Source organism: Mustela nivalis, assembly GCF_964662115.1.
Source record: "Mustela nivalis genome assembly, chromosome: 1".
Classification (NCBI taxonomy): Eukaryota; Metazoa; Chordata; class Mammalia; order Carnivora; family Mustelidae; genus Mustela; species Mustela nivalis.
In genome coordinates, this window is record NC_139020.1 from 156,258,751 (window position 1) to 156,273,088 (window position 14,338).

At 41.4% G+C, this 14,338-nt stretch overlaps 1 protein-coding gene across 5 annotated transcripts in view; it reads left to right on the plus strand.

The window, feature by feature from the left end:
* Positions 1-14,338, plus strand: part of MYRIP (myosin VIIA and Rab interacting protein) — a 390,291-nt gene that overhangs the window by 62,297 nt on the left and 313,656 nt on the right. The window lies entirely within an intron of this gene.

Sequence of the window (14,338 nt, forward strand, 5' to 3'; positions counted from 1 at the left end):
TAGCTGTCTTATTCATCTGTCACCCATCAGGATTGTACAGGTTTATCGTGGTACTGTCTTCTTCCTTAGCTGCTGAGCTCAAAACCCCAGTCTTTGTGATTCCTCCCCTGATTTGGTCCCCACACAGAGCTGGGCCAGGCAATGTTGATTCTGCCTCCTCACCATCTGTCCCTGACCTTCTCTTGAGTCTAACTTTTATCACTCTCATCTTGGGAATTGCCATAATCTTTATGACCTTCTGCCTCTACTCCTCCAAGTAGCCAGGGTTGTGCCATATCTGAGCCCCAACCATGTCCTTTCCCACTCAGCTTAAAATTGGTGTGGATTGTTTTCCTTTTTCATTAGGATACTTCAGACTTTGTTTCTTTACAGTATTGTCTCCCTTGCTAGGTTATAAGCACTATGGTATAATCATCTTTATTTTTACCATGTTTTGTTAGTCTCTTCTATTGTATATATTCAACATGTGCTTGTTAGAGGGAAGACCAAAAAAAGCCCTGTTAATTAAATAATTAATCTATTTGCAGACCATGTGGTAGGCCTTGTTGAAGCTGTTGGGTAAATAGTGAACAAAACCATTCTTTGCTCCATGGAGTTTATATTCCAGAGCTAAGCTGGTGAATACCATAGCCACCACTCATAGGTGTTGACCGAGCACTTGAAATGTGGTGAGCCTGAATTGGGATACACTTAAGTGTAACATACACACATGATTTCTTATTTAATACCAAAAAAGGTATAATATCTTATTAATAACTTTTTATTGGTTTCACTTTGAAATACTCATGTTTTGGCTATATGAGGTTAAACAAAAAAACACTATGAGTAATATTTCCTATTTCTTTTTATTTCCTTTAGTATGGCTACTAGAAAATTCAAAATTATGTATATGTCTCACGTTATGTTTCTGTTGGATGACTCTGCTCTAGAAGGAGGAGAGGCAGAGGAAATGAACAAATAAAAATATATTTATATATGTTCAATAATGGTAAGAGGCACAATGAAAAGTAAAGCAGGGAAGGGGGCAGAGCCCAGTGTGGGGTGGCAGGTGCTGTTTTTCCATGGGCTGCTCAGGGAAGACCTCTCTGGGGACATTTAGGCAGAAATCTGAAAGAAGTGAGGGAGGGAGCTGTGCTGCTATCTGGGGTGACATTAAGCACAGCAGAGGGAACCACAGATGTCATCTTTCTGACTCAAGGACATGCCTTGTATGTCTTCTGAGGAGCTAAGAGGGAATGAGCCAGGGAAGCATTGTACAGAACAAAGTCTTAGCAACAGCCTGCGCCCAAACCATGTCATAAGTAGGGAATCTGTGGGGAAGCCCTGGATCTTATTGTAGGTTGAGGAATCACAGAGTTTTAGCACAGGATGACATGACCTGACATCCGCTTTGTAGGGTCACTGTGACTGCTCTATGGGTAAGGCATCATAGAAAGGAGGGACAAGCAGCTGCGGAACTTAGAGGAGGCAGCAGTGCAAGTAAAAGGCCATGCTTTCTCAGAGTAGGTGAGGGTCAGTGGGGTGGTGAGTGGTGATCAGATACTGGAAACAAGTCAAAGGTAGAGCCAATGGGAGTGGCATTTTGTTACTGGGATAGGCAATGTAAGAGGGAACAGAATCAAGGAGGACTGTGAAGTCTGTGGCTTGGGTGACTAGGAAAAATGGAGAAGACAAAAAAAGCAGAGGGTTGGCAGGCAGCTGGAATTAAGAGCTCTGTCTTAAGCATCGTCAACTTGAGATTGTTTTTAGACATCCAAGTCGAGATGTCAAGTTGGCATTTGTATATTTTCATCTAGAGTTCAGGTGGGAAATCCAAGCCAGACACAAAAATTTTGTAATGAAAATGGTCACCAAAGGTCAAGAGTTTAGGTAGACCTGGGGCATATAGCATAATACCAGTCAACATTAAGACTGTTTGGAATTTGTGGCCACTAATTTACATTGAGACCAATTTCAGCATCGTAGTGTGTGTTTCTCCTGCATTATTCAGCTTCTCTCCTCACCAGGACCATCAATAAGAACCACATCTTCCTCCATTTTGTGTCCCAGGCTCTGGGCTCGGGGTCTGGCCCATATTAGACATGCCCTAAATGTCTGTGGAACAGATGGATCAGTGTAGATTGTTTGTCAACCTGTATGGTAGGTTTTATGTGTAGCTTGAAGAACCAGTCTTAATATTATCTAGGAATCATTAAGGCCATCTGTGTTATCATGCTTCATCTCCTGAAAACTCAAGTATTGGCAAGCCACAAACTTATTTAGTGTCTTCTGATTGTGGACTCTTCTCTTAGCTCCACTGTAGTCACATGCTGGTCTCTATGGAAGAGTTGCTTTATGCTTGGTTTGGGGAGAAGTGTATGAAACACAGTGAAGTTACCACTGCAGTAGCTTGATGAGCTGGGCGCCGTCTTTCTTTGAGGTTGTGTGGTCTTAGTGGCTAGTAGTCAGCGACTCTGCACAAATGCATGGTCTTGGGAATGTGTATGTGTTGGGGAAAAATATTATTTGAAGCCATCAGTGACTAAAGAGTGACACAGCACCTCTTCTGCTCTTGGGAGTGGATGGCTTTCCTCTGAAGACAGCCATCACTACTGTCTTTGTGTCCATGTCCCAGTTGACATGCCTCTATGGGTGCCTACAAACTCTGAATGATTTTCGTATAGAACCATACTATTGGATGAGAAGATGTTGAGACAACACCACCTCAAAACCAATGAAATCATCAAATATTTGCCTCACCTTTTCCATATTGCTTAGATTTAAAGTGCACGGGAGAGTCTAGGAAGATGTGTTCTAGCAGACATTTTTGAATTCTTTAATATTTGCTTTAATGAACATGGGACTCAGAATGGAGGATTTTTAATTTTCAAGTTTTAAATTGAATTACACATCTTTTCACCTGACCAGGTATTTTTTGTTTACCTAGTTTCTTGGGTGAACTTTCATGAGGGTAGCTTTTGTGTGTAGAGTTGTGCATTGTTTGTGATGATCTTCAGTGTGGACATAGTAGCAAATACATAGGTGATCATGAAAGTGTGAATTAAATGTCCTCAGAACATAGACCTGGTAGTGGGGCTGAAGAACTCAGCACATTTAGGTCATTGAAATGAATTCACGAAAAGAGAACTAAAAGGTGTAAAGCAGTCACTGTGAACTGGCAGTGCCCCTGGGTACTCTGCAAATTCTTCTGTTGTCTCCTCTCAGGAGTTGCTAGAAGGTGGATCTCCATGCTACATGGAAGTACCCAAGCACAGAGAGGTTGCAAGGCTTGCTCAGAGTAGCATGGTTCATTATGGGTAGAGCCAGGATTTTGTTTCCCAAATTCTCTGTTACATAGACTACATTAAACCTTTTCAAAACTGCCTGCCTCCTTTCCTTCCCCCCTCCTCCTTTCCCTCCTTCCATCCCTCCTTTATTCTCTCCTTCCTTTACACCTATTACCCTATTCCCTCCCTCCCCCTTCCCTTGCTTTCCCTTTCCTTCCCTTTCTTTTTCTTTTATTGTGTTAGGACTTTGCTTAACCAAGAGATAGCACGAGATGGTGAAGAGAGCCTGGTTTTAGAGTTTGGAAATGTGAGTTTGCCTCTTAACATGAACCCCAATTTTTGGAAACACACTTAATCCTTCAATAGAACCTCCTCCTCTGTAAATTGGGACTAAGGACACCTGCTCTATCTATTCTTTTATGTTGTTGTAAATACTGAAATAAGTGATGCATTTAAAAGTGTTTTATGGGCGCTTGGGTGCCTCAGTGGGTCAAACCTCTGCCTTCAGCTCAGGTCATGATCTCAGGGTCCTGGGACTGAGCCCTATACTAGGCTCTCTGCTCAGCAGGGAGCTTGTTTCCCATTCTCTCTCTGCCTATCTCTCTGTCTACTTGTGGTCTCTGTCAAATAAATAAATAAAATATTTAATAAATAAGTAAGTAAATAAAAGTGCTTTATGAGTTGTTAAAGATAGATGGGAGCACCTGACATACATAGGAGGAAAGTGCTGGCAGGTAGTGAAAGCACCATGATTTGGAGGATTCTGCACATGAATTGTGCAGAACATGTGCAGGTAGTGAAAGCACCATCCTTCCAGGATGGAGAGCTAGGACAGCATCCTCATGAATTGGAGCAATGTGCAGGTAGGATGGACAGTCTGCACCTTCAGCCAAGATCTCTTTCCTGAGTTCAGGCATGTAGAGTGTGCCCTGGAGAATGGGAGCACAGCCTTGCAGGTGGCTCTCTCAGGACATCCCACAGGTACCTCAGTCTACTGTGTCCAAACAGTGCTGTCTCCCAAGGGAAGGGATGGGGAGTCACAGACACTGGCCTGACTTTGCAGACCAGTTGGCTCACTGGCCTTCAGCAGAAAGAGTCCCAGGCTTCTGCAGGGCTTTTGGCATCACACAGACACAGAAGGGCCATCCCATATGATGTAGTGTGCTCTGGAAAGACTAAAAAAAAAAGAAAGAAAAGAAAAATATAATGGAACATTTTAAGTGAAGGTTACAATTCTCCCTCAGTTTTTTCCTAGGTTAAACTGCTTTGGGCCAACTTGAATTGTGCAGAACATACAGTCAGGCTTGGATTTTCATTTGCAATTGAGAACTTCAACCAACCATCATCGTATTTTTGTATATGATCACATTTTTGTTTTCATTTTTATTTATTTTCTCTTATTTTATATATTTTTAATTAATTAATTAATTTATTTATTGTGTTATGTTAGTCACTGTACAGCAGGTCATTGGTTTTTGATGTAGTATTCCATGATTCATTGTTTGTGCATAATTTATTTTTTGTTATTTTATCTTTTTAATTAATTAACTAATCAATTAATTGTGTTATGTTAGTCACCGTACAGCAGGTCATTAGTTTTTGATGTAGTGTTCCATGATTCATTGTTTGTGCATAACACCCAGTGCTCCTTATTTTTCAAGATGAAGTTCCCATATGCACATAGCTGACATGTGTAGTTTAAGTTTGACAAATATATACACAAATGTAACCAACACTCCCATCAAGATACAGAGCACTTCCATCAGCTCCAAAAGCTCCCTGTCTCCAATCAGTCGGTCCCCATGCCTCAGTGGTAGCAACTGGTTTGATTTCTGTCACATGGGCAGTACTCCTTAGGATTTGGCAGAAAAATTCTGCTCAGCACGGTGCCTTTGAGACTCCTCCGTGTTGTTGCGTGCATGAACAGTCAGTTCCTTTATATCCCTGAGTAGTGCTCCATGGTATGTTTCGTGCTCTCACAGCTTGTGGACCCATTCTCTTATTAATTGTACCATGCCAGTTTTTAGCTGTTATGAACAAAGCTTCAGTAAATATTCTTGGCCAAGTCTTTGTGTGGACTGTGTTTTCATTTATCTGAGCAGATACTTAGAAGTAGAATTGCTAGGTCTTAGGAAGGTACACACAAGTAGCAAGTACAAAAACAAAAAACAAAAAACCACCATGTATCTGCACTAGTTACAGCAACTACCAGCATCCAAAGCCAACTGCAGACATTGTGTTGTTCTACCACAAAATACTTCATCATGCATCTCGAAAAGACTAATGCATTTTAACAGCTAACAAAATTAAATAATTCCATGTTAATCCTCTAATATCCAGAAAATTTACCCAGTGGTCTTTTTTTAAAAAGTCTTTTTACAGTGGATATCTTCAAATCAGAATGGAAACAGTGCCCACTCACTAATCTTACCATTTTGAGTTGAAAGTCCCTTCATTTTGTTATGACTTCTGACTTAAATCAGAAGGCAAGGGTGCCTGTGGGAATAGTTTTGATTTGTTGTTTTTGTAGTCAGGCAGAGTTAAAGATGGAGCCTAGTTTTTGTTTCATTTTGTTTTATTTTGTTATAGAGAGAGAAAGAACAAGTGAGGCAGGGGTGGGTAGACAGAAGGAGAGGGAGAGAACCTCAAGCAGATTCCATACTCAGTGTGGAGCCTGAAATGGGGCTTGACATCACGACCCTGAGATGATGACCTGAGCCAAAATCAAGAGTCAGACGTTTAAACGACTGAGCTACCCAGGCACCCCAGGTTAGTTGTGTTGTAATTTTCCCCTTGGGGAAAATCTTTTTTCATAATTTGTTACATTGGCCTCCCTCCAAATTCTATTAGAAAAATTTTCTTAATTCATAACTGAAGTGTTCTTTTTCTTTCCAAAAGCTATGTATTTAGATTGGATGGGATATTTTAACACATGCCAAAGGGACAGCACAATTGTCATTGGGGGTGAGTAGGAAGTGTTGCAGCTATAATTTGTTCCAGGACTTCCAGTGAGTGACAAGAAGAGGCCTGTTCCCCACTCCCCCAATCCCGTTCCATCACAGCTGAAATGTATACATCAGCTTCTGTGTATATGCACACTTAAATTAATTAAAGTTATTCTGTGGACTCCATATCAGTAAGATTATGTGCTTTCCCAGCACTGGAGATATAGGGTGTTGAACATTTAATCCCATTAAAGCCTATATGTAGAGTGGGACTGTTTGGGAAAGACCAAGGACTTGATGGGCCTGTGGATGTTAGACATGCACGACCAGAGAGTGGAGGAGTTCTTATTTGCGAGTTCAGCAGAGTGGGTGCCAATTGCATTTCTCCAAGACACACAACAGCATTAGAGTTATGGATGGAAGATGTTGGAGAACAAAAGACATGTTGATTCCTGCTCCTCCCTCCAGAGACCAAATTTTTTTTTTAAAGATTTTATTTATTTATTTGACAGAGATCACAAGTATGCAGAGAGGCAGGCAGAGAGAGGGGTGGGGGAGGAAGCAGGCTCCCTGCTGAGCAGAAAGCCCTATTTGGGGCTCGATCCCAGGACCCTGGGATCATGACCTGAGCTGAAGGCAGAGGCTTGAACACACTGAGCCACCCAGGCGCCCCCCCAGAGACCTAATTTAATGAGGCAAATGTATAGAAAATGCACATTATACTTGGTTAATTTCATTCTTTTTCTTTTTTATCAGATGATTTCATGCACATAGTAGAAATCAAAATGGCAAAGAAGAGCTTATAATGAAAAGCACATATCCTCTGATTCCTGTTGAATTGTTTTCTTCTTAGTTCTTGGTCTTCCTGGCATGACCTCCATAAACCTAAAAATCATGCTTATGTTGCTATTTCATAATTAATGAATTAATTATTTATTCATTCATTGATTCGTTGAATGAATGAATGAATAATTAATTCATGAATTATGTTTAGACATTCTTCCTCTGCTCTGAATGATTGGGGTTTCTCTCACTTATGCTACCATTACCTTTTGTTTCTTGATGTTTCTTATATTTGTTTCTTGATATTTCTTATATTATTTTTGGCTTGGTTTTTTTTTGGTGGTCATATTTCAACCTTAAGGAATATATGGAGACCTTTGAGTCTCATTCCATCAATTTTTGCTATTCCTTCATGATTCTGACTGTGCAAATGTACATATTGGTGCCCCTGCCTTCCCTCTACCCCTCCTTCCACTTTCTTTATCTCCCATCGGTCCCTAGGGTAACTTTATCTTACATATCCAAGCTTGAGGCCACTCACAGGCGTTCTGCAAACATATTTGAGCCTCTTCAGTTTTGTTCAGAAGTTGACTCTAATGTTGAAAATCAATAAGCAGCCCTTAAGTAATTATGATGGAACATATTGTCTGTGCTCCCTCTCCTTCTTTTTTAGAACTTCGCTGAAATCTGTAGGTGGCTGATTGTTCTCCTCCTTTTCTCTTTACTTTTATAAATTAATTGCACTTTTATTACTTCACTGTCATTTTGAAGTAGTCTTGGGAAGGAGGAGAGGCTGCTAAGTGTTTTAGTCTGTCATCAGGATTTGTTAGTCAGGGCCATGGGGACCCTGGAGTGGGTACAGAGATGAAGAGCCCTCCAGCGTGCAACATGAACCCAGAGCACCCTCTCAGTCAGACAGATACGGATCTGAATCATTCTACCACTTCTTACCTCACACTTGTTACCCAGTCTTTGAGCCTCAGAGGTCAAAATGATTCCAGAAGAGACTGGGACATTGCTGTACATGAACATTGTCTATCCTCAAGAAAGTTGACATTTCTGGAAAGTCTACCTTGACTTTCACTTCACCTCTGTGGATAGAACCGTTGAGGGGAAGGCAAACCATGCCATGGACCCTGTCCTCACTGTCTTAGATCCATCCCAGGTTCCATAATTCCAGGTATCATTGATGCCCACTGAGAGACACACCCTCTCATGGACTTCAGGTTTCTACATTTTTCTTGGCTTGGTTGCCCTCTCTGCTTCTAGGGTTGTCTCTTTGACAGAGTAAACAGGGTTAAGAATATTGTGTCTACACAGGGTTCAATGAGAAGAATAAATGAATTTGTATAAAAACTCAGTATATTCAACACTGTTGGCTGTGGTGTACCCTAGCAGCTAATGAGATTCATCATCAACATATGAAGTTTCTCTATTCCCTTCTTTCCTCAATTATGCAATTCTTAAAAAAATCTTTATGGAGTAGAAAAAAATAACTAGACATATATGCTTCATTAAAGGCCATCCTGTTCCAGAATGTATGTACCCAACCACTTCATTTCTTAGAATTTGAGTTTCTGGGGACAGTGGGAGTGTGGGGAACTCACCCAGGATCAGTGTGGTGTCTATAGCAGTTCTGAGTCTGGTACCAGGCACGCATGGAAGTTTTGGGTTTGGATTTGGATGACATCATTTATGGCAACTGTAAAGCCTAGAGGAGGAGCGAGGTTGTGATTGGAGGAAGAAATGCTAACTATAGCTTTCTAGGCTGTAGGCATACTAGTAGACGGACCACCATAGTACAGTATGGCGGGGGGTGGGGATGGCCAAGTCTTGTTGCCGTCTTGGTTGGACTCCATATGTTTTTTGAGTTACTTAGATCCAGGAGCCCTGGCATCCATTGAAGCATGCCAGTGTCTCCTTGGTAGCCCACGGAGGGCACAGCCACAGACCTGCATATTGCCCCTACTCAGGGGCTGCATTTGCTTGAGTTTTGGGCATTTGGCTAGTGTTCCCTTCTCTCCATCTGCCTTTCTGTGTTTCTGGCATACTTAATTGTAAGAACTTCTTTTTCTTCTGTAATGTAGCATATTGTGATGTTCTGTTAATATCTGCTCCAGTAAACAGATTAAATTAGTAAAATAAATAAATGAAATGTCATCTGTATGGTGGAGATAGAGAGTGCTCACCAAATATTTCATGTGTTCATGCACATTTCCCAGCCTCCCCTGCAGTTGGGTCAAGACCATGTAACTATGTCGGGCCAGTAGGCTTTGGGAGGAAGGTTATGTGTCACTGCCAGTCCAAGGCACTTAAAAACGTATATTCCTCCATATCTCCTGCATCCTCTGGGAACCATGGAGGCCTCATGTTGAGACATGGCATCACCAAATGGACAGAGCCTGCTCTCTAAGACATTTGATGGATAGAGATTCTGGTGACCAGCAGGGGACTTTTTGTGATAAAGAAAGAAACTTTTGTTGGGTGAAGTCACTGAGGTTTGGGGGTCTATTTATTACAGCAACATACTCTAGTATTGCTTTGACTACTAGTTTCTGGGAGCTCAAAGGGACCCAGGGATCTGTTATACCCCACCCTTGGCTTTGCAGCTGAAGAAGCAGGCTTGGAGGGTGCATGGGTAGATAGTGGTAGAGTCTGTCTAGGACCTGAGTTTCCTGATGCTAGGGCTCCTGGCCTTCTTCTGCCATCTGGCCCCTCATTTAGTAGAAGATATCATGGAAAGATCTCTAGATGCACAGTAGAATCATAGTTTATACCCTATGATTTTATATTGTCAGGCATGTTTACAAAGTGGTTTTAGAAAGTGACTGTTAATTGCATAGTTCTCTGGTGTTCACAATGAGTCCTAGAAGGATTTATGAGATAGCCACAGCCTTTAAAATTTTTCATTTAATACATGCTTGCCAGAAGCTAGTTAGCGTCTGGATAACTTCCAAAGGTTTGCTGATGCTGTAGTGGACTTGGTCTGTGGTGGAGCCGGGGTTACATGTAATGAAATGGTTTCCTGTAACTGCAACTGGCCATTAATTGACAGGGTTTACTGAACTGACAGTGTACTTAAGACTACCACAGACGGTGGGGTCAGGCTGGGTCAGGCCAGGGGAAGGAAGAGAGGGAAGGGGTGAGATGGGCAGAGCACTTCCTGCCCATTTTTTTCTGAGAGGCTTTGTGATGATGATAATATGCAAGCTTCTCCCCCTTTCCCTGTGTTAAGGAAGAGGAACAGAATTTACCTGGAGATCTGCTTCCTGCTGCCTTGATGGCCTCAGTGGCTCACTTGCTGATAGGACCTGCACCTGCTTTGCTCCCTGGTGGGAGGGCAGCATTCTACCTCTGTAAGAGTCAGGTCTAAGAGCCACGAGGAAATAAGTAAGAGCTGCCAAGCATGTGGAAGAACCACTGCAGGGAAGCAAAGCATTTCCCCAAACTGGAAATGCTTTGTGTTTCTAGTCTGTTACAGAGACACTCCTTGGAGGATTAATCGCCTTTTTTTTTTTTTTTTTAGAAGAAAGAATACAGTGCTTTTAATAAAATGAGTTAGTGATCTTTCTTCATTCAAAATTTATTTTAATTTTAGTGCTCGCTTCGGCAGCACATATACAAAATTTATTTTAATTTTAAACAAATTAAAATTTTATTGTAAGAACTTAATTTTTCAAGAAGTTTTTTTTTCCCAGAGTAAAATGCTTTTGATCTCAGTGTCTTTTGTCGGGACGCTTAAATGGACCTAATGAATTAACAAACACTCCTGGTTATATCCTTCTACGAAGCTGGAAGTCAGATGGCCTTGTCTTTACTCAGTTGGAATAAATGTGCCCTGTGGTTTATGAAATAACTGAGCAATCACAGAGTGCCTCTGCCCGACATCTCCGCACTGGCCCTTTGTAACCGTTGAGATTCTACACTGACACATTAACCGGGCTAGTTAATTGGTCTGCCGTTTGGGAATGGACAGCAGGAATTCCCTCCTCTACATCAGTAGATCAGATTAGCCGGCCAGTCACCTAACCGGGCCCTGACAGAACAGAGCCCAGAGCAGGCATATTTTATACTGGAATAGAAGGTCTGACACAGGCTCTGTTTGAGAGTCCCTTTGAGATGGGGGAAGGCTCAGAAGGAGTTAGAACTGCGAGATGCCAGCAGAGAGCCTGGGCACCTGCAGAGGCAGGTGTGGGGACCTCAAGAGGTGGGGGGAAAAGGAGGGTATAGAGTATCAATCTCAAAGCTTGAGGGGGCCTCCCAAGATTAAAAAAAAAAAAATCTCCTTTTTATTTATTATTGGAATTTTTACTAATAAGGAAAAGGTCAAATATACTAAATCAAAACTGTTGGATTCATTTATTTAAAAAAAAAAATCATGGACTTCATGTCAGGACTGTCCTGGGCAAACTTGAAGGGGATGAAAGGGCAAAGGGACAGAGGGAGAGGTTTACAATTTTAATAAGTGCCTTAACTCTTGCAGAAGAGTCCAGAAGGTGGGCTAATTCTTACATGAATAACTAGGATGCTCTAGAGGGTAAGAAATAAAGACATCAAGGCAGGTCCATGGGAATACTTGTACCTCAGTGGGAGGTAGGAAAAAGGAAAGACTTCCTGAAGAGGGGTACCTTTTGATCTGATTCTTGAAGATGAACAGAATTTTATAAGTGGATTGAAACCGAGGTCTGGGAGCCTCCTGGGCAGAGTAATAAGGATAGAAAAGACAACGTGTTTTCTCAACCCCACATCAAGACCTATGGGAGGCCAGGGAGGAAGATAGTAGTTGTACTTCCACTGTTTCTAACCGTGTGGTTCCAGAACATCACCTCTTATTCCTGGCAACCCTTGGGAAAATGCTTTTCTTGTCTGTTGCCAATATGGGGAAACTGAGAACCCAAAAAGATGTTAAGTAACTTGCTTACTTAACAGGTGGCACATAGTGGAAGATAAATTCAAACACAGGCAGCATCAACCCAGAGCTGGGTTCTGTAACTAGGACAGCAGATAGCCCACAGCCTTGGCATTGAAACAAGGCACCCAGGTGCCATGGGGAAGATTAGGGGAAATTAGGACCATCTTAGAAAATCTGGTATCCATGCTTACTAGAACTTGGGGCATTGAAGGAATGGGGAACTAGTAAGGTTTCAGTTAGGATATGTGGAAGGATAGCTAGGACATTGTAGTAGGCATTAGCCCCCTGTGGCATTGAGAACTTCAGATATGGCTTGTCCAAGTTGAGATATAGTCCAGGTGTAAAGTACACTCTGGATTTCAAAGATCTAGTATGAAAAAAAGGATGCAAAATATATCATTAATAATTTTTATATTGCAAACAAATTGAAATGTAGCTAAAATTACATTTTAAATAAAATGTACAATTAAAATTGGTTTTTGTTTTTGTTTTTACTTTTTAAAAATATGACTACTGGGGGCGCCTGGGTGGCTCAGTCAGTTAAGCCTCTGCCTTCGGCTCAGGTCATGATCTCAGGGTCCTGGGATCGATTCCCTGCATTGGGCTCTCTGCTCAGCAGGGAGCCTGCTTCCCCACTCTCTCTGTCTGCCTCTCTGCCTACTTGTGATCTCTCTCTGTCAAATAAATAAAATCTTTAAAAAAAATGACTACCAGAATACTTAAGTATATATAGTTCATAATATGTTTTTATTGGACAACACTGGTTTGGAATGCTAAGTTAAAATTTTAGAATTTATAACACCCAAAGAACAAATAATCCAATCAAGAAATGGGCAGAGTACATGAACAGACATTTCTGCAAAGAAGACATCCAGATGGCCAACAGACACATGAAAAAGTGCTCCATATCACTCGGCATCAGGGAAATACAAATCAAAACCACAATGAGATATCACCTCACACCAGTCAGAATGGCTAAAATCAACAAGTCAGGAAATGACAGATGCTGGCGAGGATGCGGAGAAAGGGGAACCCTCCTACACTGTTGGTGGGAATGCAAGCTGGTGCAACCACTTTGGAAAACAGCATGGAGGTTCCTCAAAATGTTGAAAATAGAACTGCCCTATGACCCAGCAATTGCATTACTGGGTATTTACCCTAAAGATACAAACGTAGTGATCCGAAGGGGCACGTGCACCTGAATGTTTATAGCAGCAATGTCCACAATAGCCAAACTATGGAAAGAACCTAGATGTCCATCAACAGATAAATGGATCAAGAAGAGGTGGTATATATACACAATGGAATACTATGCAGCCATCAAAAGAAATGAAATCTTGCCATTTGCGATGACGTGGATGGAACTAGAGCGTATCATGCTTAGCGAAATAAGTCCAGCAGAGAAAGACAATTGTCATATGATCTCCCTGATATGAGGAAGTGGTGATGCAACATGGGAGCTTAAGTGGGTAGAAGAAGAATAAATGAAACAAGATGGAATTGGGAGGGAGACAAACCATAAGTGACTCTTAATTTCACAAAACAAACTGAGGGTTCTTGTGGGGGAGGGGGTTGAGAGAAGAGGGGTGGGGCTATGGACATTGGGGAGGGTATGTGCTTTGGTGAGTGCTGTGAAGTGTGTAAACCTGGCGATTCACAGACCTGTACCCCTGGGGATAAAAATATATGTTTATAAAAAATAAAAAATTATTATTAAAAAAATTTAGAATTTAGAAGACCAAAAAGTAACTTTCTTCCTCAATTTCATTTGGGGCTAGTGCTTTTCTATAGGACTGCCCTGCTTTTGGCCTCCTTGTAGTTTAAAAGGAATACTGTGTGCTGTACACTGTATGCTGTCATAGTCACTGTAGAGAGTTTGCCCATCTCAGGATAGAATAACACTTTGATATTTCTCGGAAGTTAATGATTGACCAAGTATGTCATGACCTTTGAAATAATATGTAACTTTAGAATGGCTTTATATTCATAAATTGTATAATGTGTCTGGCACCGTAAAATTTTTAGTTATCCCATATTTGCCTGCAGGGCTTGCCTTTAGGTATGACCAGGAGAGGTTGATGCTGCAGATAGAAAAAAGGGGAAATGATAACAAAAGCTTTTATTCACTTTTAGATTTGCAGCCCTTCAAAGATATGTAGTTACCAATTTGTAGATTCTGGATACATCCGCTTCATAATCTTAACATAATTCATAATTCTTTAACAACAGTTTCTTAGGAAGTTCCTGTTGTGGTTTCAAGTTCCTGATCTCATTTACTTTTCCACGGCAAATGTCAGAGCTGCAGCTCTGCTGGGCCGTGGTAAAGCTTTTTGGCACAAATTCTTGCCCTGACCTTCATTCCTCAGACCTCTGACTGCGGGAAGCATTTCTTTGGCATCAGGTGTGCACAGAATTCTGGACTTGAAAGACAG